Consider the following 27,933-nt stretch of genomic DNA (forward strand, 5'->3'; position numbering starts at 1 on the left):
TTGGTATAAGTTAGGTTTTTTAGAAAAAGTTAGGTTTTTAAGAAAAAGTTAATTTTGGTATAAGTTAGGTTTTTGAGAAAAAGCTAGGTTTTTTAGAATAAGTTAGTTTTGGTAAAAGTTAGGTTTTTTCGAAAAAGTTAGTTTTGGTATAAGTTAGGTTTTTTCGAAAAAGTTAGTTTTGGTATAAGTTAGGTTTTTTCGAAAAAGTGAGTTTTGGTATAAGTTAGGTTTTTTAGAAAAAGTTAGTTTTGGTATAAGTTAGGTTTTTTAGAAAAAGTTAGTTTTGGTATAAGTTAGGTTTTTTCGAAAAAGTTAGTTTTGGTATGAGTTAGGTTTTTTCGAAAAAGTTAGTTTTGGTATAAGTTAGGTTTTTTCGAAAAAGTTAGTATTGGTATAAGTTAGGTTTTTTAGAAAAAGTTAGTTTTGGTATAAGTTGGGTTTTTTCGAAAAAGTTAGTTTTGGTATAAGTTAGGTTTTTTCGAAAAAGTTAGTTTTGGTATGAGTTAGGTTTTTTCGAAAAAGTTAGTTTTGGTAAAAGTTAGGTTTTTAAGAAAAAGTTAGTTTTGGTATAAGTTAGGTTTTTATGAAAAAGTTAGGTTTTTTCGAAAAAGTTAGTTTTGGTATAAGTTAGGTTTTTTCGAAAAAGTTAGTTTTGGTATAAGTTAGGTTTTTGAGAAAAAGTTAGTTTTGGTATAAGTTAGGTTTTTTCGAAAAAGTTAGTTTTGGTATAAGTTAGGTTTTTAAAAAAAAATTAGTTTTGGTATAAGTTAGGTTTTTTAGAAAAAGTTAGTTTTGGTATAAGTTAGGTTTTTTCGAAAAAGTTAGTTTTGGTATAACTTAGGTTTTTATGAAAAAGTTAGGTTTTTTCGAAAAAGTTAGTTTTGGTATAAGTTAGGTTTTTAAGAAAAAGTTAGTTTTGGTATAAGTTAGGTTTTTTCGAAAAAGTTAGTTTTGGTATAAATTAGGTTTTTTCGAAAAAGTTAGTTTTGGTATAAGTTAGGTTTTTTCGAAAAAGTTAGTTTTGGTATAAGTTAGGTTTTTAAGAAAAAGTTAGTTTTGGTAGAAGTTAGGTTTTTTAGAAAAAGTTAGTTTTGGTATAAGTTAGGTTTTTTCGAAAAAGTTAGTTTTGGTATAAGTTAGGTTTTTAAGAAAAAGTTAGTTTTGGTATAAGTTAGGTTTTTTAGAAAAAGTTAGTTTTGGTATAAGTTAGGTTTTTTAGAAAAAGTTAGTTTTGGTATAAGTTAGGTTTTTTCGAAAAAGTTAGTTTTGGTATAAGTTAGGTTTTTTAGAAAAAGTTAGTTTTGGTATAAGTTAGGTTTTTTCGAAAAAGTTAGTTTTGGTAAAAGTTAGGTTTTTAAGAAAAAGTTAGTTTTGGTATAAGTTAGGTTTTTATGAAAAAGTTAGGTTTTTTCGAAAAAGTTAGTTTTGGTAAAAGTTAGGTTTTTAAGAAAAAGTTAGTTTTGGTATAAGTTAGGTTTTTATGAAAAAGTTAGGTTTTTTCGAAAAAGTTAGTTTTGGTAAAAGTTAGGTTTTTTCGAAAAAGTAAGGTTTTTTAGAAAAAGTTAGTTTTGGTATAAGTTAGGTTTTTTCGAAAAAGTTAGTTTTGGTATAAGTTAGGTTTTTAAGAAAAAGTTAGTTTTGGTATAAGTTAGGTTTTTTCGAAAAAGTTAGTTTTGGTATAAGTTAGGTTTTTTAGAAAAAGTTAGGATTTTAAGAAAAAGTTAATTTTGGTATAAGTTAGGTTTTTGAGAAAAAGTAAGGTTTTTTAGAAAAAGTTAGTTTTGGTATAAGTTAGGTTTTTTCGAAAAAGTTAGTTTTGGTATAAGTTAGGTTTTTAAGAAAAAGTTAGTTTTGGTATAAGTTAGGTTTTTTCGAAAAAGTTAGTTTTGGTAAAAGTTAGGTTTTTTCGAAAAAGTTAGTTTTGGTATAAGTTAGGTTTTTTCGAAAAAGTTAGTTTTGGTATAAGTTAGGTTTTTAAGAAAAAGTTAGTTTTGGTATAAGTTAGGTTTTTTCGAAAAAGTTAGTTTTGGTATAAGTTAGGTTTTTTAGAAAAAGTGAGTTTTGGTATAAGTTAGGTTTTTTCGAAAAAGTTAGTTTTGGTATAAATTAGGTTTTTTCGAAAAAGTTAGTTTTGGTATAAGTTAGGTTTTTTTAGAAAAAGTTAGTTTTGGTATAAGTTAGGTTTTTTAGAAAATGTTAGTTTTGGTATAAGTTAGGTTTTTTAGAAAAAGTTAGTTTTGGTAGAAGTTAGGTTTTTAAGAAAAAGTTAGGTTTTTTCGAAAAAGTTAGTTTTGGTATAAGTTAGGTTTTTAAGAAAAAGTTAGTTTTGGTATAAGTTAGGTTTTTTAGAAAAAGTTAGTTTTGGTATAAGTTAGGTTTTTTCGAAAAAGTTAGTTTTGGTATAAGTTAGGTTTTTATGAAAAAGTTAGGTTTTTTCGAAAAAGTTAGTTTTGGTAAAAGTTAGGTTTTTAAGAAAAAGTTAGTTTTGGTATAAGTTAGGTTTTTATGAAAAAGTTAGGTTTTTTCGAAAAAGTTAGTTTTGGTAAAAGTTAGGTTTTTAAGAAAAAGTTAGTTTTGGTATAAGTTAGGTTTTTTTAGAAAAAGTTAGGTTTTTTCGAAAAAGTTAGTTTTGGTAAAAGTTAGGTTTTTTCGAAAAAGTAAGGTTTTTTAGAAAAAGTTAGTTTTGGTATAAGTTAGGTTTTTTCGAAAAAGTTAGTTTTTTTTATAAGTTAGGTTTTTTTGAAAAAGTTAGTTTTGGTATGAGTTAGGTTTTTTCGAAAAAGTTAGTTTTGGTATAAGTTAGGTTTTTTCGAAAAAGTTAGTATTGGTATAAGTTAGGTTTTTTCGAAAAAGTTAGTTTTGGTATAAGTTAGGTTTTTTAGAAAAAGTTAGTTTTGGTATAAGTTAGGTTTTTTAGAAAAAGTAAGTTTTGGTATAAGTTAGGTTTTTATGAAAAAGTTAGGTTTTTTCGAAAAAGTTAGTTTTGGTAAAAGTAAGGTTTTTTCGAAAAAGTAAGGTTTTTTAGAAAAAGTTAGTTTTGGTATAAGTTAGGTTTTTTCGAAAAAGTTAGTTTTGGTATAAGTTAGGTTTTTAAGAAAAAGTTAGTTTTGGTATAAGTTAGGTTTTTTCGAAAAAGTTAGTTTTGGTATAAGTTAGGTTTTTTAGAAAAAGTGAGTTTTGGTATAAGTTAGGTTTTTTCGAAAAAGTTAGTTTTGGTATAAATTAGGTTTTTTCGAAAAAGTTAGTTTTGGTATAAGTTAGGTTTTTTTAGAAAAAGTTAGTTTTGGTATAAGTTAGGTTTTTTAGAAAATGTTAGTTTTGGTATAAGTTAGGTTTTTTAGAAAAAGTTAGTTTTGGTAGAAGTTAGGTTTTTAAGAAAAAGTTAGGTTTTTTCGAAAAAGTTAGTTTTGGTATAAGTTAGGTTTTTAAGAAAAAGTTAGTTTTGGTATAAGTTAGGTTTTTTAGAAAAAGTTAGTTTTGGTATAAGTTAGGTTTTTTCGAAAAAGTTAGTTTTGGTATAAGTTAGGTTTTTATGAAAAAGTTAGGTTTTTTCGAAAAAGTTAGTTTTGGTAAAAGTTAGGTTTTTAAGAAAAAGTTAGTTTTGGTATAAGTTAGGTTTTTATGAAAAAGTTAGGTTTTTTCGAAAAAGTTAGTTTTGGTATAAGTTAGGTTTTTAAGAAAAAGTTAGTTTTGGTATAAGTTAGGTTTTTTTAGAAAAAGTTAGGTTTTTTCGAAAAAGTTAGTTTTGGTAAAAGTTAGGTTTTTTCGAAAAAGTAAGGTTTTTTAGAAAAAGTTAGTTTTGGTATAAGTTAGGTTTTTTCGAAAAAGTTAGTTTTTTTTATAAGTTAGGTTTTTTTGAAAAAGTTAGTTTTGGTATGAGTTAGGTTTTTTCGAAAAAGTTAGTTTTGGTATAAGTTAGGTTTTTATGAAAAAGTTAGGTTTTTTCGAAAAAGTTAGTTTTGGTAAAAGTTAGGTTTTTTCGAAAAAGTAAGGTTTTTTAGAAAAAGTTAGTTTTGGTATAAGTTAGGTTTTTTCGAAAAAGTAAGTTTTGGTAAAAGTTAGGTTTTTTCGAAAAAGTTAGGTTTTTTCGAAAAAGTTAGTTTTGGTATAAGTTAGGTTTTTTAGAAAAAGTTAGTTTTGGTATAAGTTAGGTTTTTTAGAAAAAGTTAGGTTTTTTGGTAAAAGTTTGGTTTTTTCGAAAAAGTTAGTTTTGGTATAAGTTAGGTTTTTTCGAAAAAGTTAGTTTTGGTATAAGTTAGGTTTTTTAGAAAAAGTTAGTTTTGGTATAAGTTAGTTTTTTTCGAAAAAGTTAGTTTTGGTATAAGTTAGGTTTTTTCGAAAAAGTAAGGTTTTTTAGAAAAAGTTAGTTTTGGTATAAGTTAGGTTTTTTAGAAAAAGTTAGTTTTGGTATAAGTTAGGTTTTTAAGAAAAAGTTAGTTTTTTATAAGTTAGGTTTTTTCGAAAAAGTTAGTTTTGGTATAAGTTAGGTTTTTTAGAAAAAGTTAGGTTTTTTCGAAAAAGTTAGTTTTGGTATAAGTTAGGTTTTTTCGAAAAAGTTAGTTTTGGTATAAGTTAGGTTTTTAAGAAAAAGTTAGTGTTGGTATAAGTTAGGTTTTTAAGAAAAAGTTAGTTTTGGTATAAGTTAGGTTTTTTCGAAAAAGTTAGTTTTGGTAAAAGTTAGGTTTTTTCGAAAAAGTTAGGTTTTTTAGAAAAAGTTAGTTTTGGTATAAGTTAGGTTTTTATGAAAAAGTTAGGTTTTTTCGAAAAAGTTAGTTTTGGTAAAAGTAAGGTTTTTAAGAAAAAGTTAGTTTTGGTATAAGTTAGGTTTTATAGAAAAAGTTAGTTTTGGTATAAGTTAGGTTTTTTCGAAAAAGTTAGTTTTGGTATAAGTTAGGTTTTTTCGTAAAAGTTAGTTTTGGTATAAGTTAGGTTTTTAAGAAAAAGTTAGTGTTGGTATAAGTTAGGTTTTTAAGAAAAAGTTAGTTTTGGTATAAGTTAGGTTTTTTCGAAAAAGTTAGTTTTGGTAAAAGTTAGGTTTTTTCGAAAAAGTTAGGTTTTTTAGAAAAAGTTAGTTTTGGTATAAATTAGGTTTTTTCGAAAAAGTTAGTTTTGGTATAAGTTAGGTTTTTTCGAAAAAGTTAGTTTTGGTATAAGTTAGGTTTTTGAGAAAAAGTTAGTTTTGGTATAAATTAGGTTTTTTCGAAAAAGTTAGTTTTGGTATAAGTTAGGTTTTTTCGAAGAAGTTAGTTTTGGTATAAGTTAGGTTTTTGAGAAAAAGTTAGTTTTGGTATAAGTTAGGTTTTTTCGAAAAAGTTAGGTTTTTAAGAAAAAGTTAGTTTTGGTATAAATTAGGTTTTTTCGAAAAAGTTAGGTTTTTTAGAAAAAGTTAGTTTTGGTATAAGTTAGGTTTTTTAGAAAAAGTTAGTTTTGGTATAAGTTAGGTTTTTTAGAAAAAGTTAGTTTTGGTATAAGTTAGGTTTTTTAGAAAAAGTTAGGTTTTTAAGAAAAAGTTAGTTTTGGTATAAATTAGGTTTTTTCGAAAAAGTTAGTTTTGGTATAAGTTAGGTTTTTTCGAAAAAGTTAGTTTTGGTATAAGTTAGGTTTTTGAGAAAAAGTTAGTTTTGGTATAAATTAGGTTTTTTCGAAAAAGTTAGTTTTGGTATAAGTTAGGTTTTTTCGAAAAAGTTAGTTTTGGTATAAGTTAGGTTTTTGAGAAAAAGTTAGTTTTGGTATAAGTTAGGTTTTTTCGAAAAAGTTAGTTTTGGTATAAATTAGGTTTTTTCGAAAAAGTTAGTTTTGGTATAAGTTAGGTTTTTAAGAAAAAGTTAGTTTTGGTAAAAGTTAGGTTTTTGAGAAAAAGTTAGGTTTTTTCGAAAAAGTTAGTTTTGGTATAAGTTAGGTTTTTATGAAAAAGTTAGGTTTTTTAGAAAAAGTTAGTTTTGGTATAAGTTAGGTTTTTTCGAAAAAGTTAGGTTTTTTCGAAAAAGTTAGTTTTGGTATAAGTTAGGTTTTTTCGAAAAAGTTAGGTTTTTTAGAAAAAGTTAGTTTTGGTATAAGTTAGGTTTTTTAGAAAAAGTTAGTTTTGGTATAAGTTAGGTTTTTTAGAAAAAGTTAGTTTTGGTATAAGTTAGGTTTTTTAGAAAAAGTTAGGTTTTTAAGAAAAAGTTAGTTTTGGTATAAATTAGGTTTTTTCGAAAAAGTTAGTTTTGGTATAAGTTAGGTTTTTTCGAAAAAGTTAGTTTTGGTATAAGTTAGGTTTTTGAGAAAAAGTTAGTTTTGGTATAAGTTAGGTTTTTTCGAAAAAGTTAGTTTTGGTATAAGTTAGGTTTTTATGAAAAAGTTAGGTTTTTTAGAAAAAGTTAGTTTTGGTATAAGTTAGGTTTTTTCGAAAAAGTTAGGTTTTTAAGAAAAAGTTAGTTTTGGTATAAGTTAGGTTTTTTCGAAAAAGTTAGTTTTGGTATAAGTTAGGTTTTTTCGAAAAAGTTAGTTTTGGTATAAGTTAGGTTTTTTCGAAAAAGTTAGTTTTGGTATAAGTTAGGTTTTTTCGAAAAAGTTAGTTTTGGTATAAGTTAGGTTTTTTTAGAAAAAGTTAGTTTTGGTATAAGTTAGGTTTTTTTAGAAAAAGTTAGTTTTGGTAAAAGTTAAGTTTTTTCGAAAAAGTTAATTTTGGTATAAGTTAGGTTTTTGAGAAAAAGTAAGTTTTGGTATAAGTTAGGTTTTTAAGAAAAAGTTAGGTTTTTTCGAAAAAGTTAGTTTTGGTATAAGTTAGGTTTTTTCGAAAAAGTTAGTTTTGGTATAAGTTAGGTTTTTTCGAAAAAGTTAGTTTTATTATAAGTTAGGTTTTTTCGAAAAAGTTAGGTTTTTTAGAAAAAGTTAGTTTTGGTAAAAGTTAGGTTTTTTAGAAAAAGTTAGTTTTGGTATAAGTTAGGTTTTTTCGAAAAAGTTAGTTTTGGTATAATATAGGTTTTTTAGAAAAAGTAAGTTTTGGTATAAGTTAGGTTTTTTCGAAAAAGTTAGTTTTGGTATAAGTTAGGTTTTTTCGAAAAAGTTAGGTTTTTTAGAAAAAGTTAGTTTTGGTATAAGTTAGGTTTTTTCGAAAAAGTTAGGTTTTTTAGAAAAACTTAGTTTTGGTATAAATTAGGTTTTTTAGAAAAAGTTAGTTTTGGTATAAGTTAGGTTTTTTAGAAAAAGTTAGTTTTGGTATAAGTTAGGTTTTTTCGAAAAAGTTAGTTTTGGTATAAGTTAGGTTGTTTCGAAAAAGTTAGTTTTGGTATAAGTTAGGTTTTTTCGAAAAAGTTAGTTTTGGTATAAGTTAGGTTTTTTCGAAAAAGTTAGTTTTGGTATAAGTTAGGTTTTTTTAGAAAAAGTTAGTTTTGGTATAAGTTAGGTTTTTTCGAAAAAGTTAGTTTTGGTATAAGTTAGGTTGTTTCGAAAAAGTTAGTTTTGGTATAAGTTAGGTTTTTTCGAAAAAGTTAGTTTTGGTATAAGTTAGGTTTTTTAGAAAAAGTTAGTTTTGGTATAAGTTAGGTTTTTTCGAAAAAGTTAGTTTTGGTACAAGTTAGGTTTTTTTAGAAAAAGTTAGTTTTGGTATAAGTTAGGTTTTTTTAGAAAAAGTTAGTTTTGGTAAAAGTTAGGTTTTTTCGAAAAAGTTAATTTTGGTATAAGTTAGGTTTTTGAGAAAAAGTAAGTTTTGGTATAAGTTAGGTTTTTAAGAAAAAGTCAGGTTTTTTCGAAAAAGTTAGCTTTGGTATAAGTAAGGTTTTTTCGAAAAAGTTAGTTTTGGTATAAGTTAGGTTTTTTAGAAAAAGTTAGTTTTGGTATAAGTTAGGTTTTTTCGAAAAAGTTAGTTTTGGTATAAGTTAGGTTTTTAAGAAAAAGTTAGTTTTGGTATAAGTTAGGTTTTTTCGAAAAAGTTAGTTTTGGTATAAGTTAGGTTTTTTCGAAAAAGTTAGGTTTTTTAGAAAAAGTTAGTTTTGGTATAAGTTAGGTTTTTTAGAAAAAGTTAGTTTTGGTATAAGTTAGGTTTTTTAGAAAAAGTTAGTTTTGGTATAAGTTAGGTTTTTTCGAAAAAGTTAGTTTTGGTATCAGTTAGGTTTTTTCGAAAAAGTTAGGTTTTTTAGAATAAGTTAGTTTTGGTATAAGTTAGGTTTTTTAGAAAAAGTTAGTTTTGGTATAAGTTAGGTTTTTTCGAAAAAGTTAGTTTTGGTATAAGTTAGGTTTTTTAGAAAAAGTTAGTTTTGGTATAAGTTAGGTTTTTTCGAAAAAGTTAGTTTTATTATAAGTTAGGTTTTTTCGAAAAAGTTAGGTTTTTTAGAAAAAGTTAGTTTTGGTAAAAGTTAGGTTTTTTAGAAAAAGTTAGTTTTGGTATAAGTTAGGTTTTTTCGAAAAAGTTAGTTTTGGTATAATATAGGTTTTTTAGAAAAAGTAAGTTTTGGTATAAGTTAGGTTTTTTCGAAAAAGTTAGTTTTGGTATAAGTTAGGTTTTTTCGAAAAAGTTAGGTTTTTTAGAAAAAGTTAGTTTTGGTATAAGTTAGGTTTTTTAGAAAAAGTTAGTTTTGGTATAAGTTAGGTTTTTTCGAAAAAGTTAGTTTTGGTATAAGTTAGGTTTTTTAGAAAAAGTTAGTTTTGGTATAAGTTAGGTTTTTTCGAAAAAGTTAGTTTTGGTATAAGTTAGGTTTTTTCGAAAAAGTTAGGTTTTTTAGAAAAACTTAGTTTTGGTATAAGTTAGGTTTTTTAGAAAAAGTTAGTTTTGGTATAAGTTAGGTTTTTTAGAAAAAGTAAGTTTTGGTATAAAATAGGTTTTTTCGAAAAAGTTAGTTTTGGTAAAAGTTAGGTTTTTAAGAAAAAGTTAGTTTTGGTATAAGTTAGGTTTTTTCGAAAAAGTTAGTTTTGGTATAAGTTAGGTTATTATGAAAAAGTTAGGTTTTTTCGAAAAAGTTAGTTTTGGTAAAAGTTAGGTTTTTTCGAAAAAGTTAGTTTTGGTATAAGTTAGGTTTTTAAGAAAAAGTTAGTTTTGGTATAAGTTAGGTTTTTTCGAAAAAGTTAGTTTTGGTATAAGTTAGGTTTTTAAGAAAAAGTTAGTTTTGGTATAAGTTAGGTTTTTTCGAAAAAGTTAGTTTTGGTATAAGTTAGGTTTTTTCGAAAAAGTTAGTTTTGGTATAAGTTAGGTTTTTTCGAAAAAGTTAGTTTTGGTATAAGTTAGGTTTTTTAGAAAAAGTTAGTTTTGGTATAAGTTAGGTTTTTTAGAAAAAGTTAGTTTTGGTATAAGTTAGGTTTTTATGAAAAAGTTAGGTTTTTTCGAAAAAGTTAGTTTTGGTATAAGTTAGGTTTTTAAGAAAAAGTTAGTTTTGGTATAAGTTAGGTTTTTTCGAAAAAGTTAGTTTTGGTATAAGTTAGGTTTTTAAGAAAAAGTTAGTTTTGGTATAAGTTAGGTTTTTTCGAAAAAGTTAGTTTTGGTATAAGTTAGGTTTTTTCGAAAAAGTTAGTTTTGGTATAAGTTAGGTTTTTTCGAAAAAGTTAGTTTTGGTATAAGTTAGGTTTTTTCGAAAAAGTTAGTTTTGGTATAAATTAGGTTTTTTCGAAAAAGTTAGTTTTGGTACAAGTTAGGTTTTTTTAGAAAAAGTTAGTTTTGGTATAAGTTAGGTTTTTAAGAAAAAGTTAGTTTTGGTATAAGTTAGGTTTTTTCGAAAAAGTTAGTTTTGGTATAAGTTAGGTTTTTTCGAAAAAGTTAGTTTTGGTATAAATTAGGTTTTTTTCGAAAAAGTTAGTTTTGGTATAAGTTAGGTTTTTTTAGAAAAAGTTAGTTTTGGTATAAGTTAGGTTTTTAAGAAAAAGTTAGTTTTGGTATAAGTTAGGTTTTTTCGAAAAAGTTAGTTTTGGTATAAGTTAGGTTTTTTCGAAAAAGTTAGGTTTTTTCGAAAAAGTTAGTTTTGGTATAAGTTAGGTTTTTATGAAAAAGTTAGTTTTGGTATAAGTTAGGTTTTTTCGAAAAAGTTAGTTTTGGTATAAGTTAGGTTTTTGAGAAAAAGTTAGTTTTGGTATAAGTTAGGTTTTTTCGAAAAAGTTAGTTTTGGTATAAATTAGGTTTTTTTCGAAAAAGTTAGTTTTGGTATAAGTTAGGTTTTTTTAGAAAAAGTTAGTTTTGGTATAAGTTAGGTTTTTAAGAAAAAGTTAGTTTTGGTATAAGTTAGGTTTTTTCGAAAAAGTTAGTTTTGGTATAAGTTAGGTTTTTTCGAAAAAGTTAGGTTTTTTCGAAAAAGTTAGTTTTGGTATAAGTTAGGTTTTTATGAAAAAGTTAGTTTTGGTATAAGTTAGGTTTTTTCGAAAAAGTTAGTTTTGGTATAAGTTAGGTTTTTGAGAAAAAGTTAGTTTTGGTATAAGTTAGGTTTTTTCGAAAAAGTTAGTTTTGGTATAAATTAGGTTTTTTCGAAAAAGTTAGTTTTGGTATAAGTTAGGTTTTTTCGAAAAAGTTAGTTTTGGTATAAGTTAGGTTTTTAAGAAAAAGTTAGTTTTGGTATAAGTTAGGTTTTTTAGAAAAAGTTAGTTTTGGTATAAGTTAGGTTTTTTCGAAAAAGTTAGTTTTGGTATAAGTTAGGTTTTTTCGAAAAAGTAAGTTTTGGTATAAGTTAGGTTTTTTCGAAAAAGTTAGTTTTGGTATAAGTTAGGTTTTTTAGAAAAAGTTAGTTTTGGTATAAGTTAGGTTTTTTAGAAAAAGTTAGTTTTGGTATAAATTAGATTTTTTCGAAAAAGTTAGTTTTGGTATAAGTTAGGTTTTTTCGAAAAAGTTAGTTTTGGTATAAGTTAGGTTTTTTAGAAAAAGTTAGTTTTGGTATAAGTTAGGTTTTTTAGAAAAAGTTAGTTTTGGTATAAGTTAGGTTTTTTCGAAAAAGTTAGTTTTGGTATGAGTTAGGTTTTTTCGAAAAAGTTAGTTTTGGTATGAGTTAGGTTTTTTCGAAAAAGTTAGTATTGGTATAAGTAAGGTTTTTTCGAAAAAGTTAGTTTTGGTATAAGTTAGGTTTTTAAGAAAAAGTTAGTTTTGGTATAAGTTAGGTTTTTAAGAAAAAGTTAGTTTTGGTATAAGTTAGGTTTTTTCGAAAAAGTTAGTTTTGGTATAAGTTAGGTTTTTATGAAAAAGTTAGGTTTTTTCGAAAAAGCTAGTTTTGGTATAAGTTAGGTTTTTAAGAAAAAGTTAGTTTTGGTATAAGTTAGGTTTTTTCGAAAAAGTTAGTTTTGGTATAAGTTAGGTTTTTGAGAAAAAGTTAGTTTTGGTATAAGTTAGGTTTTTTCGAAAAAGTTAGTTTTGGTATAAATTAGGTTTTTTCGAAAAAGTTAGTTTTGGTATAAGTTAGGTTTTTTCGAAAAAGTTAGTTTTGGTATAAGTTAGGTTTTTTCGAAAAAGTTAGTTTTGGTATAAGTTAGGTTTTTTCGAAAAAGTTAGTATTGGTATAAGTAAGGTTTTTTCGAAAAAGTTAGTTTTGGTATAAGTTAGGTTTTTAAGAAAAAGTTAGTTTTGGTATAAGTTAGGTTTTTAAGAAAAAGTTAGTTTTGGTATAAGTTAGGTTTTTTCGAAAAAGTTAGTTTTGGTATAAGTTAGGTTTTTATGAAAAAGTTAGGTTTTTTCGAAAAAGTTAGTTTTGGTATAAGTTAGGTTTTTAAGAAAAAGTTAGTTTTGGTATAAGTTAGGTTTTTATGAAAAAGTTAGGTTTTTTCGAAAAAGTTAGTTTTGGTAAAAGTTAGGTTTTTTCGAAAAAGTAAGGTTTTTTAGAAAAAGTTAGTTTTGGTATAAGTTAGGTTTTTTCGAAAAAGTTAGTTTTGGTATAAGTTAGGTTTTCAAGAAAAAGTTAGTTTTGGTATAAGTTAGGTTTTTTCGAAAAAGTTAGTTTTGGTATAAGTTAGGTTTTTGAGAAAAAGTTAGTTTTGGTATAAGTTAGGTTTTTTAGAAAAAGTTAGTTTTGGTATAATTTAGGTTTTTTCGAAAAAGTAAGGTTTTTTAGAAAAAGTTAGTTTTGGTATAAGTTAGGTTTTTTAGAAAAAGTTAGTTTTGGTATAAGTTAGGTTTTTTCCAAAAAGTTAGTTTTGGTATAAGTTAGGTTTTTTCGAAAAAGTTAGTTTTGGTATAAGTTAGGTTTTTATGAAAAAGTTAGGTTTTTTCGAAAAAGTTAGTTTTGGTATAAGTTAGGTTTTTTCGAAAAAGTTAGTTTTGGTATAAGTTAGGTTTTTGAGAAAAAGTTAGTTTTGGTAAAAGTTAGGTTTTTTAGAAAAAGTTAGGTTTTTTCGAAAAAGTTAGTTTTGGTATAAGTTAGGTTTTTAAGAAAAAGTTAGTTTTGGTATAAGTTAGGTTTTTTCGAAAAAGTTAGTTTTGGAATAAGTTAGGTTTTTTAGAAAAAGTTAGTTTTGGTATAAGTTAGGTTTTTAAGAAAAAGTTAGGTTTTTTCGAAAAAGTTAGTTTTGGTATAAGTTAGGTTTTTAAGAAAAAGTTAGTTTTGGTATAAGTTAGGTTTTTAAGAAAAAGTTAGTTTTGGTATAAGTTAGGTTTTTTCGAAAAAGTTAGTTTTGGTATAAGTTAGGTTTTTGAGAAAAAGTTAGTTTTGGTATAAGTTAGGTTTTTTAGAAAAAGTTAGTTTTGGTATAATTTAGGTTTTTTCGAAAAAGTAAGGTTTTTTAGAAAAAGTTAGTTTTGGTATAAGTTAGGTTTTTTCGAAAAAGTTAGTTTTGGTATAAATTAGGTTTTTTCGAAAAAGTTAGTTTTGGCATAAGTTAGGTTTTTTCGAAAAAGTTAGTTTTGGTATAAGTTAGGTTTTTAAGAAAAAGTTAGTTTTGGTATAAGTTAGGTTTTTGAGAAAAAGTTAGTTTTGGTATAAGTTAGGTTTTTTCGAAAAAGTTAGTTTTGGTATAAGTTAGGTTTTTTCGAAAAAGTAAGGTTTTTTAGAAAAAGTTAGTTTTGGTATAAGTTAGGTTTTTTCGAAAAAGTTAGTTTTGGTATAAGTTAGGTTTTTAAGAAAAAGTTAGTTTTTTAAGAAAAAGTTAGGTTTTTAAGAAAAAGTTAGTTTTGGTATAAGTTGGGTTTTTTCTTAAAAGTTAGTTTTGGTATAAGTTAATTTTTTAAGAAAAAGTTAGTTTTGGTATAAGTTAGGTTTTTAAGAAAAAGTTAGTTTTGGTATAAGTTAGGTTTTTGAGAAAAAGTTAGTTTTGGTATAAATTAGATTTTTTCGAAAAAGTTAGTTTTGGTATAAGTTAGGTTTTTTCGAAAAAGTTAGTTTTGGTATAAGTTAGGTTTTTTAGAAAAAGTTAGTTTTGGTATAAGTTAGGTTTTTTAGAAAAAGTTAGTTTTGGTATAAATTAGATTTTTTCGAATAAGTTAGTTTTGGTATAAGTTAGGTTTTTTCGAAAAAGTTAGTTTTGGTATAAGTTAGGTTTTTTAGAAAAAGTTAGTTTTGGTATAAGTTAGGTTTTTTAGAAAAAGTTAGTTTTGGTATAAGTTAGGTTTTTTCGAAAAAGTTAGTTTTGGTATGAGTAAGGTTTTTTCGAAAAAGTTAGTTTTGGTATGAGTTAGGTTTTTTCGAAAAAGTTAGTATTGGTATAAGTAAGGTTTTTTCGAAAAAGTTAGTTTTGGTATAAGTTAGGTTTTTAAGAAAAAGTTAGTTTTGGTATAAGTTAGGTTTTTAAGAAAAAGTTAGTTTTGGTATAAGTTAGGTTTTTTCGAAAAAGTTAGTTTTGGTATAAGTTAGGTTTTTATGAAAAAGTTAGGTTTTTTCGAAAAAGCTAGTTTTGGTATAAGTTAGGTTTTTAAGAAAAAGTTAGTTTTGGTATAAGTTAGGTTTTTTCGAAAAAGTTAGTTTTGGTATAAGTTAGGTTTTTGAGAAAAAGTTAGTTTTGGTATAAGTTAGGTTTTTTCGAAAAAGTTAGTTTTGGTATAAATTAGGTTTTTTCGAAAAAGTTAGTTTTGGTATAAGTTAGGTTTTTTCGAAAAAGTTAGTTTTGGTATAAGTTAGGTTTTTTCGAAAAAGTTAGTTTTGGTATAAGTTAGGTTTTTTCGAAAAAGTTAGTATTGGTATAAGTAAGGTTTTTTCGAAAAAGTTAGTTTTGGTATAAGTTAGGTTTTTAAGAAAAAGTTAGTTTTGGTATAAGTTAGGTTTTTAAGAAAAAGTTAGTTTTGGTATAAGTTAGGTTTTTTCGAAAAAGTTAGTTTTGGTATAAGTTAGGTTTTTATGAAAAAGTTAGGTTTTTTCGAAAAAGTTAGTTTTGGTATAAGTTAGGTTTTTAAGAAAAAGTTAGTTTTGGTATAAGTTAGGTTTTTATGAAAAAGTTAGGTTTTTTCGATAAAGTTAGTTTTGGTAAAAGTTAGGTTTTTTCGAAAAAGTAAGGTTTTTTAGAAAAAGTTAGTTTTGGTATAAGTTAGGTTTTTTCGAAAAAGTTAGTTTTGGTATAAGTTAGGTTTTCAAGAAAAAGTTAGTTTTGGTAAAAGTTAGGTTTTTTCGAAAAAGTTAGTTTTGGTATAAGTTAGGTTTTTGAGAAAAAGTTAGTTTTGGTATAAGTTAGGTTTTTTAGAAAAAGTTAGTTTTGGTATAATTTAGGTTTTTTCGAAAAAGTAAGGTTTTTTAGAAAAAGTTAGTTTTGGTATAAGTTAGGTTTTTTAGAAAAAGTTAGTTTTGGTATAAGTTAGGTTTTTTCGAAAAAGTTAGTTTTGGTATAAGTTAGGTTTTTTCGAAAAAGTTAGTTTTGGTATAAGTTAGGTTTTTATGAAAAAGTTAGGTTTTTTCGAAAAAGTTAGTTTTGGTATAAATTAGGTTTTTTCGAAAAAGTTAGTTTTGGTATAAGTTAGGTTTTTGAGAAAAAGTTAGTTTTGGTATAAGTTAGGTTTTTTCGAAAAAGTTAGTTTTGGTATAATTTAGGTTTTTTCGAAAAAGTTAGTTTTGGTATAAATTAGGTTTTTTCGAAAAAGTTAGTTTTGGTATAAGTTAGGTTTTTTCGAAAAAGTTAGTTTTGGTATAAGTTAGGTTTTTTCGAAAAAGTTAGTTTTGGTATAAGTTAGGTTTTTGAGAAAAAGTTAGTTTTGGTAAAAGTTAGGTTTTTTAGAAAAAGTTAGGTTTTTTCGAAAAAGTTAGTTTTGGTATAAGTTAGGTTTTTAAGAAAAAGTTAGTTTTGGTATAAGTTAGGTTTTTTCGAAAAAGTTAGTTTTGGAATAAGTTAGGTTTTTTAGAAAAAGTTAGTTTTGGTATAAGTTAGGTTTTTAAGAAAAAGTTAGGTTTTTTCGAAAAAGTTAGTTTTGGTATAAGTTAGGTTTTTAAGAAAAAGTTAGTTTTGGTATAAGTTAGGTTTTTAAGAAAAAGTTAGTTTTGGTATAAGTTAGGTTTTTTCGAAAAAGTTAGTTTTGGTATAAGTTAGGTTTTTGAGAAAAAGTTAGTTTTGGTATAAGTTAGGTTTTTTAGAAAAAGTTAGTTTTGGTATAATTTAGGTTTTTTCGAAAAAGTAAGGTTTTTTAGAAAAAGTTAGTTTTGGTATAAGTTAGGTTTTTTCGAAAAAGTTAGTTTTGGTATAAATTAGGTTTTTTCGAAAAAGTTAGTTTTGGCATAAGTTAGGTTTTTTCGAAAAAGTTAGTTTTGGTATAAGTTAGGTTTTTAAGAAAAAGTTAGTTTTGGTATAAGTTAGGTTTTTGAGAAAAAGTTAGTTTTGGTATAAGTTAGGTTTTTTCGAAAAAGTTAGTTTTGGTATAAGTTAGGTTTTTTCGAAAAAGTAAGGTTTTTTAGAAAAAGTTAGTTTTGGTATAAGTTAGGTTTTTTCGAAAAAGTTAGTTTTGGTATAAGTTAGGTTTTTAAGAAAAAGTTAGTTTTTTAAGAAAAAGTTAGGTTTTTAAGAAAAAGTTAGTTTTGGTATAAGTTGGGTTTTTTCTTAAAAGTTAGTTTTGGTATAAGTTAATTTTTTAAGAAAAAGTTAGTTTTGGTATAAGTTAGGTTTTTAAGAAAAAGTTAGTTTTGGTATAAGTTAGGTTTTTGAGAAAAAGTTAGGTTTTTTATAATAAGTTAGTTTTGGTATAAGTTAGGTTTTTTCGAAAAAAATAGTTTTGGTATAAGTTAGGTTTTTTCGAACAAGTTAGTTTTGGTAAAAGTTAGGTTTTTAAGAAAAAGTTAGGTTTTTTAGAAAAAGTTAGGTTTTTTCGAAAAAGTTAGTTTTGGTATAAGTTAGGTTTTTTCAAAAAAGTTAGTTTTGGTATAAGTTAGGTTTTTTCGAAAAAGTTAGTTTTGGTATAAGTTAGGTTTTTGAGAAAAAGTTAGGTTTTTAAGAAAAAGTTAGTTTTGGTAAAAGTTAGGTTTTTTCGAAAAAGTAAGGTTTTTTCGAAAAAGTTAGGTTTTTTAGAAAAAGTTAGTTTTGGTAAAAGTTAGGTTTTTTCGAAAAAATTAGTTTTTTTAAAAGTTAGGTTTTGTCGAAAAAGTAAGGTTTTTTCGAAAAAGTTAGTTTTGGTATAAGTTAGGTTTTTTAGAAAAAGTTAGTTTTGGTATAAGTTAGGTTTTTAAGAAAAAGTTAGTTTTGGTATAAGTTAGGTTTTTTCGAAAAAGTTAGTTTTGGTATAAGTTAGGTTTTTATGAAAAAGTTAGGTTTTTTCGAAAAAGTTAGTTTTGGTAAAAGTTAGGTTTTTTCGAAAAAGTAAGATTTTTTAGAAAAAGTTAGTTTTGGTATAAGTTAGGTTTTTTCGAAAAAGTTAGTTTTGGTATAAGTTAGGTTTTTAAGAAAAAGTTAGTTTTGGTATAAGTTAGGTTTTTGAGAAAAAGTTAGTTTTGGTATAAGTTAGGTTTTTTCGAAAAAGTTAGTTTTGGTATAAGTTAGGTTTTTTCGAAAAAGTAAGGTTTTTTCGAAAAAGTTAGTTTTGGTATAAGTTAGGTTTTTTCGAAAAAGTTAGTTTTGGTTTAAATTAGGTTTTTTCGAAAAAGTTAGTTTTGGTATAAGTTAGGTTTTTTCGAAAAAGTTAGTTTTGGTATAAGTTAGGTTTTTTCGAAAAAGTTAGTTTTGGTATAAGTTAGGTTTTTTTAGAAAAAGTTAGTTTTGGTATAAGTTAGGTTTTTTAGAAAAAGTTAGTTTTGGTAAAAGTTAGGTTTTTTAGAAAAAGTTAGGTTTTTTAGAAAAAGTGAGTTTTGGTATAAGTTAGGTTTTTTCGAAAAAGTTAGTTTTTTTATAAGTTAGGTTTTTTCGAAAAAGTTAGTTTTGGTATGAGTTAGGTTTTTAAGAAAAAGTTAGTTTTGGTATAAGTTAGGTTTGTTCGAAAAAGTTAGTTTTGGTATAAGTTAGGTTTTTTCGAAAAAGTTAGTTTTGGTAAAAGTAAGGTTTTTTAGAAAAAGTTAGTTTTGGTATAAGTTAGGTTTTTTCGGAAAAGTTAGTTTTGGTATAAGTTAGGTTTTTAAGAAAAAGTTAGTTTTGGTATAAGTTAGGTTTTTTCGAAAAAGTTAGTTTTGGTATAAGTTGGGTTTTTTCTTAAAAGTTAGTTTTGGTATAAGTTAGGTTTTTAAGAAAAAGTTAGTTTTGGTATAAGTTAGGTTTTTAAGAAAAAGTTAGTTTTGGTATAAGTTAGGTTTTTATGAAAAAGTTAGGTTTTTTCGAAAAAGTTAGTTTTGGTAAAAGTTAGGTTTTTAAGAAAAAGTTAGTTTTGGTATAAGTTAGGTTTTTTCGAAAAAGTTAGTTTTGGTATAAGTTAGGTTTTTTCGAAAAAGTTAGTTTTGGTATAAGTTAGGTTTTTTAGAAAAAGTTAGTTTTGGTATAAGTTAGGTTTTTTAGAAAAAGTTAGTTTTGGTAAAAGTTAGGTTTTTTCGAAAAAGTTAGTTTTGGTATAAATTAGGTTTTTTCGAAAAAGTTAGTTTTGGTATAAGTTAGGTTTTTTTAGAAAAAGTTAGTTTTGGTATAAGTTAGGTTTTTAAGAAAAAGTTAGTTTTGGTATAAGTTAGGTTTTTTCGAAAAAGTTAGTTTTGGTATAAGTTAGGTTTTTAAGAAAAAGTTAGTTTTGGTATAAGTTAGGTTTTTTCGAAAAAGTTAGTTTTGGTATAAGTTAGGTTTTTTCGAAAAAGTTAGTTTTGGTATAAGTTAGGTTTTTAAGAAAAAGTTAGTTTTGGTATAAGTTAGGTTTTTTCGAAAAAGTTAGTTTTGGTATAAGTTAGGTTTTTTCGAAAAAGTTAGTTTTGGTATAAGTTAGGTTTTTTAGAAAAAGTTAGTTTTGGTATAAGTTAGGTTTTTTAGAAAAAATTAGTTTTGGTAAAAGTTAGGTTTTTTCAAAAAAGTAAGGTTTTTTAGAAAAAGTTAGTTTTGGTATAAGTAAGGTTTTTTCGAAAAAGTTAGTTTTGGTATAAGTTAGGTTTTTTCGAAAAAGTTAGTTTTGGTATAAGTTAGGTTTTTATGAAAAAGTTAGGTTTTTTCGAAAAAGTTAGTTTTGGTAAAAGTTAGGTTTTTTCGAAAAAGTAAGGTTTTTTAGAAAAAGTTAGTTTTGGTATAAGTTAGGTTTTTAAGAAAAAGTTAGTTTTGGTATAAGTTAGGTTTTTGAGAAAAAGTTAGTTTTGGTATAAGTTAGGTTTTTTTAGAAAAAGTTAGTTTTGGTATAAGTTAGGTTTTTTAGAAAAAGTTAGTTTTGGTAAAAGTTAGGTTTTTTAGAAAAAGTTAGGTTTTTTAGAAAAAGTGAGTTTTGGTATAAGTTAGGTTTTTTCGAAAAAGTTAGTTTTTTTATAAGTTAGGTTTTTTCGAAAAAGTTAGTTTTGGTATGAGTTAGGTTTTTTCGAAAAAGTTAGTTTTGGTATAAGTTAGGTTTTTTCGAAAAAGTTAGTTTTGGTATAAGTTAGGTTTTTTCGAAAAAGTTAGTTTTGGTATAAGTTAGGTTTTTAAGAAAAAGTTAGTTTTGGTATAAGTTAGGTTTTTTCGAAAAAGTTAGTTTTGGTATAAGTTAGGTTTTTTAGAAAAAGTTAGTTTTGGTAAAAGTTAGGTTTTTTAGAAAAAGTTAGGTTTTTTAGAAAAAGTGAGTTTTGGTATAAGTTAGGTTTTTTCGAAAAAGTTAGTTTTTTTATAAGTTAGGTTTTTTCGAAAAAGTTAGTTTTGGTATAAGTTAGGTTTTTAAGAACAAGTTAGTTTTGGTATAAGTTAGGTTTTTTCGAAAAAGTTAGTTTTGGTATAAGTTAGGTTTTTTCGAAAAAGTTAGTTTTGGTATAAGTTGGGTTTTTAAGAAAAAGTTAGTTTTGGTATAAGTTAGGTTTTTTCGAAAAAGTTAGTTTTGGTATAAGTTAGGTTTTTTCGAAACAGTTAGTTTTGGTATAAGTTAGGTTTTTTAGAAATAGTTAGTTTTGGTATAAGTTAGGTTTTTTAGAAAAAGTTAGTTTTGGTAAAAGTTAGGTTTTTTCGAAAAAGTAAGGTTTTTTAGAAAAAGTTAGTTTTGGTATAAGTAAGGTTTTTTCGAAAAAGTTAGTTTTGGTATAAGTTAGGTTTTTTCGAAAAAGTTAGTTTTGGTATAAGTTAGGTTTTTATGAAAAAGTTAGGTTTTTTCGAAAAAGTTAGTTTTGGTAAAAGTTAGGTTTTTTCGAAAAAGTAAGGTTTTTTAGAAAAAGTTAGTTTTGGTATAAGTTAGGTTTTTTCGAAAAAGTTAGTTTTGGTATAAGTTAGGTTTTTTCGAAAAAGTTAGTTTTGGTATAAGTTAGGTTTTTTCGAAAAAGTTAGTTTTGGTATAAGTTAGGTTTTTTTAGAAAAAGTTAGTTTTGGTATAAGTTAGGTTTTTTAGAAAAAGTTAGTTTTGGTAAAAGTTAGGTTTTTTAGAAAAAGTTAGGTTTTTTAGAAAAAGTGAGTTTTGGTATAAGTTAGGTTTTTTCGAAAAAGTTAGTTTTTTTATAAGTTAGGTTTTTTCGAAAAAGTTAGTTTTGGTATGAGTTAGGTTTTTTCGAAAAAGTTAGTTTTGGTATAAGTTAGGTTTTTTCGAAAAAGTTAGTATTGGTATAAGTTAGGTTTTTTCGAAAAAGTTAGTTTTGGTATAAGTTAGGTTTTTAAGAAAAAGTTAGTTTTGGTATAAGTTAGGTTTTTAAGAAAAAGTTAGTTTTGGTATAAGTTAGGTTTTTTCGAAAAAGTTAGTTTTGGTATAAGTTAGGTTTTTTCGAAAAAGTTAGTTTTGGTATAAGTTAGGTTTTTAAGAAAAAGTTAGTTTTGGTATAGGTTAGGTTTTTGAGAAAAAGTTAGGTTTTTTATAATAAGTTAGTTTTGGTAAAAGTTAGGTTTTTTAGAAAAAGTTAGGTTTTTTCGAAAAAGTTAGTTTTGGTATAAGTTAGGTTTTTTCGAAAAAGTTAGTTTTGGTATAAGTTAGGTTTTTTCGAAAAAGTTAGTTTTGGTAAAAGTTAGGTTTTTTCGAAAAAGTTAGGTTTTTTAGAAAAAGTTAGTTTTGGTATAAGATAGGTTTTTTAGAAAAAGTTAGTTTTGGTATAAGTTAGGTTTTTTCGAAAAAGTTAGTTTTGGTATAAGTTAGGTTTTTAAGAAAAAGTTAGTTTTGGTATAAGTTAGGTTTTTTCGAAAAAGTTAGTTTTGGTATAAGTTGGGTTTTTTCTTAAAAGTTAGTTTTGGTATAAGTTAGGTTTTTAAGAAAAAGTTAGTTTTGGTATAAGTTAGGTTTTTAAGAAAAAGTTAGTTTTGGTATAAGTTAGGTTTTTATGAAAAAGTTAGGTTTTTTCGAAAAAGTTAGTTTTGGTAAAAGTTAGGTTTTTTAGAAAAAGTTAGTTTTGGTATAAGTTAGGTTTTTTCGAAAAAGTTAGTTTTGGTATAAGTTAGGTTTTTATGAAAAAGTTAGTTTTGGTAAAAGTTAGGTTTTTTCGAAAAAGTAAGGTTTTTTAGAAAAAGTTAGTTTTGGTATAAGTTAGGTTTTTAAGAAAAAGTTAGTTTTGGTATAAGTTAGGTTTTTTCGAAAAAGTTAGTTTTGGTATAAGTTAGGTTTTTGAGAAAAAGTTAGGTTTTTTATAATAAGTTAGTTTTGGTAAAAGTTAGGTTTTTTAGAAAAAGTTAGGTTTTTTCGAAAAAGTTAGTTTTGGTATAAGTTAGGTTTTTTCGAAAAAGTTAGTTTTGGTATAAGTTAGGTTTTTTCGAAAAAGTTAGTTTTGGTATAAGTTAGGTTTTTTAGAAAAAGTTAGTTTTGGTAAAAGTTAGGTTTTTTCGAAAAAGTTAGTTTTGGTATAAGTTAGGTTTTTAAGAAAAAGTTAGTTTTGGTATAAGTTAGGTTTTTTCGAAAAAGTTAGTTTTGGTATAAGTTAGGTTTTTTCGAAAAAGTTAGTTTTGGTATAAGTTAGGTTTTTAAGAAAAAGTTAGTTTTGGTATAAGTTAGGTTTTTTAGAAAAAGTTAGGTTTTTTCGAAAAAGTTAGTTTTGGTATAAGTTAGGTTTTTTCGAAAAAGTTAGTTTTGGTATAAGTTAGGTTTTTTAGAAAAAGTTAGTTTTGGTATAAGTTAGGTTTTTAAGAAAAAGTTAGTTTTGGTATAAGTTAGGTTTTTTCGAAAAAGTTAGTTTTGGTATAAGTTAGGTTTTTAAGAAAAAGTTAGTTTTGGTATAAGTTAGGTTTTTTCGAAAAAGTTAGTTTTGGTATAAGTTAGGTTTTTTCGAAAAAGTTAGTTTTGGTATAAGTTAGGTTTTTAAGAAAAAGTTAGTTTTGGTATAAGTTAGGTTTTTTCGAAAAAGTTAGTTTTGGTATAAGTTAGGTTTTTTCGAAAAAGTTAGTTTTGGTATAAGTTAGGTTTTTTCGAAAAAGTTAGTTTTGGTATAAGTTAGGTTTTTTCGAAAAAGTTAGTTTTGGTATAAGTTAGGTTTTTTCAAAAAAGTTAGGTTTTTTAGAAAAAGTTAGTTTTGGTATAAGTTAGGTTTTTTAGAAAAAGTTAGTTTTGGTATAAGTTAGGTTTTTTCGAAAAAGTTAGTTTTGGTATAAGTTAGGTTTTTTAGAAAAAGTTAGTTTTGGTATAAGTTAGGTTTTTTCGAAAAAGTTAGTTTTGGTATAAGTTAGGTTTTTTCGAAAAAGTTAGTTTTGGTATAAGTTAGGTTTTTTCGAAAAAGTTAGTTCTGGTATAATATAGGTTTTTTAGAAAAAGTTAGTTTTGGTATAAGTTAGGTTTTTTCGAAAAAGTTATTTTTGGTATAAGTTGGGTTTTTAAGAAAAAGTAAGGTTTTTTAGAAAAAGTTAGTTTTGGTATAAGTTAGGTTTTTTCGAAAAAGTTAGGTTTTTTAGAAAAAGTTAGTTTTGGTATAAGTTAGGTTTTTAAGAAAAAGTTAGTTTTGGTATAAGTTAGGTTTTTTCGAAAAAGTTAGTTTTGGTATAAATTAGGTTTTTAAGAAAAAGTTAGTTTTGGTATAAGTTAGGTTTTTTCGAAAAAGTTAGTTTTGGTATAAGTTAGGTTTTTTAGAAAAAGTTAGTTTTGGTATAAGTTAGGTTTTTTCGAAAAAGTTAGTTTTGGTATAAGTTGGGTTTTTTCTTAAAAGTTAGTTTTGGTATAAGTTAGGTTTTTAAGAAAAAGTTAGTTTTGGTATAAGTTAGGTTTTTAAGAAAAAGTTAGTTTTGGTATAAGTTAGGTTTTTATGAAAAAGTTAGGTTTTTTCAAAAAAGTTAGTTTTGGTAAAAGTTAGGTTTTTAAGAAAAAGTTAGTTTTGGTATAAGTTAGGTTTTTTCGAAAAAGTTAGTTTTGGTATAAGTTAGGTTTTTATGAAAAAGTTAGGTTTTTTCGAAAAAGTTAGTTTTGGTAAAAGTTAGGTTTTTTCGAAAAAGTAAGGTTTTTTAGAAAAAGTTAGTTTTGGTATAAGTTAGGTTTTTTCGAAAAAGTTAGTTTTGGTATAAGTTAGGTTTTTTCGAAAAAGTTAGTTTTGGTATAAGTTAGGTTTTTAAGAAAAAGTTAGGTTTTTTCGAAAAAGTTAGTTTTGGTATAAGTTAGGTTTTTTCGAAAAAGTAAGGTTTTTTAGAAAAAGTTAGTTTTGGTATAAGTTAGGTTTTTTCGAAAAAGTTAGTTTTGGTATAAGTTAGGTTTTTTCGAAAAAGTTAGTTTTGGTATAAGTTAGGTTTTTATGAAAAAGTTAGGTTTTTTCGAAAAAGTTAGTTTTGGTATAAGTTAGGTTTTTTCGAAAAAGTTAGTTTTGGTATAAGTTAGGTTTTTATGAAAAAGTTAGGTTTTTTAGAAAAAGTTAGTTTTGGTATAAGTTAGGTTTTTTAGAAAAAGTTAGTTTTGGTATAAGTTAGGTTTTTTCGAAAAAGTTAGTTTTGGTATAAATTAGGTTTTTTCGAAAAAGTTAGTTTTGGTATAAGTTAGGTTTTTTCGAAAAAGTTAGTTTTGGTATAAATTAGGTTTTTTCGAAAAAGTTAGTTTTGGTATAAGTTAGGTTTTTTCGAAAAAGTTAGTTTTGGTATAAGTTAGGTTTTTAAGAAAAAGTTAGTTTTGGTAAAAGTTAGGTTTTTGAGAAAAAGTTAGGTTTTTTCGAAAAAGTTAGTTTTGGTAAAAGTTAGGTTTTTTCGAAAAAGTTAGGTTTTTTCGAAAAAGTTAGGTTTTTTCGAAAAAGTTAGTTTTGGTAAAAGTTATTTTTTTAAAAAAAAGTTAGTTTTGGTATAAGTTAGGTTTTTTCGAAAAAGTTAGTTTTGGTATAAGTTAGGTTTTTATGAAAAAGTTAGGTTTTTTCGAAAAAGTTAGTTTTGGTAAAAGTTATTTTTTTAAAAAAAAGTTAGTTTTTTTATAAGTTAGGTTTTTAAGAAAAAGTTAGTTTTGGTATAAGTTAGGTTTTTTCGAAAAAGTAAGGTTTTTTAGAAAAAGTTAGTTTTGGTAAAAGTTAGGTTTTTTAGAAAAAGTTAGTTTTTTTTATAAGTTAGGTTTTTTCGAAAAAGTTAGTTTTGGTAAAAGTTAGGTTTTTTCGAAAAAGTTAGGTTTTTTAGAAAAAGTTAGGTTTTTAAGAAAAAGTTAATTTTGGTATAAGTTAGGTTTTTTAGAAAAAGTTAGGTTTTTTAGAATAAGTTAGTTTTGGTAAAAGTTAGGTTTTTTCGAAAAAGTTAGTTTTGGTATAAGTTAGGTTTTTTCGAAAAAGTTAGTTTTGGTATAAGTTAGGTTTTTTCGAAAAAGTTAGTTTTGGTATAAGTTAGGTTTTTATGAAAAAGTTAGGTTTTTTCGAAAAAGTTAGTTTTGGTATAAGTTAGGTTTTTTCGAAAAAGTTAGTTTTGGTATAAGTTAGGTTTTTGAGAAAAAGTTAGTTTTGGTATAAGTTAGGTTTTTTCGAAAAAGTTAGTTTTGGTATAATTTAGGTTTTTTCGAAAAAGTTAGTTTTGGTATAAATTAGGTTTTTTCGAAAAAGTTAGTTTTGGTATAAGTTAGGTTTTTTCGAAAAAGTTAGTTTTGGTATAAGTTAGGTTTTTATGAAAAAGTTAGGTTTTTTCGAAAAAGTTAGTTTTGGTATAAGTTAGGTTTTTACGAAAAAGTTAGTTTTGGTATAAGTTAGGTTTTTTCGAAAAAGTTAGTTTTGGTATAAGTTAGGTTTTTTAGAAAAAGTTAGTTTTGGTATAAGTTAGGTTTTTGAGAAAAAGTTAGTTTTAATATAAGTTAGGTTTTTTCGAAAAAGTTAGTTTTGGTATAAGTTAGGTTTTTATGAAAAAGTTAGGTTTTTTAGAAAAAGTTAGTTTTGGTATAAGTTAGGTTTTTTCGAAAAAGTTAGGTTTTTAAGAAAAAGTTAGTTTTGGTATAAGTTAGGTTTTTTCGAAAAAGTTAGTTTTGGTATAAATTAGGTTTTTTCGAAAAAGTTAGTTTTGGTATAAGTTAGGTTTTTAAGAAAAAGTTAGGTTTTTAAGAAAAAGTTAGTTTTGGTATAAGTTAGGTTTTTGAGAAAAAGTAAGGTTTTTAAGAAAAAGTTAGTTTTGGTATAAGTTAGGTTTTTAAGAAAAAGTTAGGTTTTTAAGAAAAAGTTAATTTTGGTATAAGTTAGGTTTTTGAGAAAAAGTTAGGTTTTTTAGAATAAGTTAGTTTTGGTAAAAGTTAGGTTTTTTCGAAAAAGTTAATTTTGGTATAAGTTAGGTTTTTGAGAAAAAGTAAGTTTTGGTATAAGTTAGGTTTTTAAGAAAAAGTTAGGTTTTTTCGAAAAAGTTAGTTTTGGTATAAGTTAGGTTTTTTCGAAAAAGTTAGTTTTGGTATAGGTTAGGTTTTTTCGAAAAAGTTAGTTTTGGTATAAGTTAGGTTTTTTAGAAAAAGTTAGTTTTTGTATAAGTTAGGTTTTTTAGAAAAAGTTAGTTTTGGTAAAAGTTAGGTTTTTTAGAAAAAGTTAGGTTTTTTAGAAAAAGTTAGTTTTGGTATAAGTTAGGTTTTTTCGAAAAAGTTAGTTTTGGTAAAAGTTAGGTTTTTTCGAAAAAGTTAGGTTTTTTCGAAAAAGTTAGGTTTTTAAGAAAAAGTTAGTTTTGGTATAAGTTAGGTTTTTTCGAAAAAGTTAGTTTTGGTATAAGTTAGGTTTTTAAGAAAAAGTTAGTTTTGGTATAAGTTAGGTTTTTGAGAAAAAGTTAGGTTTTTTAGAATAAGTTAGTTTTGGTATAAGTTAGGTTTTTTCGAAAAAGTTAGTTTTGGTATAAGTTAGGTTTTTTAGAAAAAGTTAGTTTTGGTATAAGTTAGGTTTTTTAGAAAAAGTTAGTTTTGGTATAAGTTAGGTTTTTTCGAAAAAGTTAGTTTTTTTATAAGTTAGGTTTTTTCGAAAAAGTTAGTTTTGGTATGAGTTAGGTTTTTTCGAAAAAGTTAGTTTTGGTATAAGTTAGGTTTTTTCGAAAAAGTTAGTATTGGTATAAGTTAGGTTTTTTAGAAAAAGTTAGTTTTGGTATAAGTTAGGTTTTTTAGAAAAAGTTAGTTTTGGTATAAGTTAGGTTTTTTAGAAAAAGTTAGTTTTGGTATAAGTTAGGTTTTTATGAAAAAGTTAGGTTTTTTCGAAAAAGTTAGTTTTGGTAAAAGTTAGGTTTTTTCGAAAAAGTAAGTTTTGGTAAAAGTTAGGTTTTTTCGAAAAAGTTAGGTTTTTTCGAAAAAGTTAGTTTTGGTATAAGTTAGGTTTTTTAGAAAAAGTTAGGTTTTTTAGAAAAAGTTAGTTTTGGTATAAGTTAGGTTTTTTAGAAAAAGTTAGGTTTTTTGGTAAAAGTTAGGTTTTTTCGAAAAAGTTAGTTTTGGTATAAGTTAGGTTTTTTCGAAAAAGTTAGTTTTGGTATAAGTTAGGTTTTTTAGAAAAAGTTAGTTTTGGTATAAGTTAGGTTTTTAAGAAAAAGTTAGTTTTGGTATAAGTTAGGTTTTTTCGAAAAAGTTAGGTTTTTTAGAAAAAGTTAGTTTTGGTATAAGTTAGGTTTTTTCGAAAAAGTTAGTTTTGGTATAAGTTAGGTTTTTAAGAAAAAGTTAGTTTTGGTATAAGTTGGGTTTTTTCGAAAAATTTAGTATTGGTATAAGTTAGGTTTTTTAGAAAAAGTTAGTTTTGGTATAAGTTAGGTTTTTTTGAAAAAGTTAGTTTTGGTATAAGTTAGGTTTTTTAGAAAAAGTTAGTTTTGGTATAAGTTAGGTTTTTATGAAAAAGTTAGGTTTTTTCGAAAAAGTTAGTTTTGGTAAAAGTTAGGTTTTTTCGAAAAAGTAAGTTTTGGTAAAAGTTAGGTTTTTTCGAAAAAGTTAGGTTTTTTCGAAAAAGTTAGTTTTGGTATAAGTTAGGTTTTTTAGAAAAAGTTAGGTTTTTTCGAAAAAGTTAGTTTTGGTATAAGTTAGGTTTTTAAGAAAAAGTTAGTTTTGGTATAAGTTAGGTTTTTTAGAAAAAGTTAGTTTTGGTATAAGTTAGGTTTTTTCGAAAAAGTTAGGTTTTTTCGAAAAAGTTAGTTTTGGTATAAGTTAGGTTTTTAAGAAAAAGTTAGTTTTGGTATAAGTTAGGTTTTTTCGAAAAAGAAAAAAAGAAAACTTTTTTAAGAAAAAGTTAGATTTTTAAGAAAAAGTTAGGTTTTTAAGAAAAAGTTAGTTTTGGTATAAGTTAGGTTTTTGAGAAAAAGTTAGGTTTTTTATAATAAGTTAGTTTTGGTAAAAGTTAGGTTTTTTCGAAAAAGTAAGGTTTTTTCGAAAAAGTTAGTATTGGTATAAGTTAGGTTTTTTAGAAAAAGTTAGTTTTGGTATAAGTTAGGTTTTTTAGAAAAAGTTAGTTTTGGTATAAGTTAGGTTTTTATGAAAAAGTTAGGTTTTTTCGAAAAAGTTAGTTTTGGTAAAAGTTAGGTTTTTTCGAAAAAGTAAGTTTTGGTAAAAGTTAGGTTTTTTCGAAAAAGTTAGGTTTTTTCGAAAAAGTTAGTTTTGGTATAAGTTAGGTTTTTTAGAAAAAGTTAGGTTTTTTAGAAAAAGTGAGTTTTGGTATAAGTTAGGTTTTTTCGAAAAAGTTAGTTTTTTTATAAGTTAGGTTTTTTCGAAAAAGTTAGTTTTGGTATGAGTTAGGTTTTTTCGAAAAAGTTAGTTTTGGTATAAGTTAGGTTTTTTCGAAAAAGTTAGTATTGGTATAAGTTAGGTTTTTTAGAAAAAGTTAGTTTTGGTATAAGTTAGGTTTTTTAGAAAAAGTTAGTTTTGGTATAAGTTAGGTTTTTTAGAAAAAGTTAGGTTTTTTAGAAAAAGTTAGTTTTGGTATAAGTTAGGTTTTTTCGAAAAAGTTAGTTTTGGTATAAGTTAGGTTTTTAAGAAAAAGTTAGTTTTGGTATAAGTTGGGTTTTTTCGAAAAAGTTAGTATTGGTATAAGTTAGGTTTTTTAGAAAAAGTTAGTTTTGGTATAAGTTAGGTTTTTTTGAAAAAGTTAGTTTTGGTATAAGTTAGGTTTTTTACAAAAAGTTAGTTTTGGTATAAGTTAGGTTTTTATGAAAAAGTTAGGTTTTTTCGAAAAAGTTAGTTTTGGTAAAAGTTAGGTTTTTTCGAAAAAGTAAGTTTTGGTAAAAGTTAGGTTTTTTCGAAAAAGTTAG

General features: G+C 24.2%; 1 long non-coding RNA gene across 12 annotated transcripts; it reads left to right on the forward strand.

Annotated features, from left to right (window-relative positions):
- LOC125774320 (uncharacterized) lies at positions 1-27,933 on the forward strand. Of its 12 annotated transcripts, none has more exons than XR_007420791.1 (3): positions 1-33; positions 19,077-19,111; positions 27,880-27,933. It is a non-coding gene; the product is annotated as an uncharacterized LOC125774320 (long non-coding RNA). The 12 variants fall into 12 exon arrangements; XR_007420790.1 differs by lacking the exon at positions 27,880-27,933 and adding an exon at positions 27,209-27,262; XR_007420789.1 differs by lacking the exon at positions 27,880-27,933 and adding an exon at positions 26,574-26,627.

This window comes from Anopheles funestus, unplaced genomic scaffold (genome assembly GCF_943734845.2).
Source record: "Anopheles funestus unplaced genomic scaffold, idAnoFuneDA-416_04 scaffold_148_ctg1, whole genome shotgun sequence".
NCBI lineage: Eukaryota > Metazoa > Arthropoda > Insecta > Diptera > Culicidae > Anopheles > Anopheles funestus.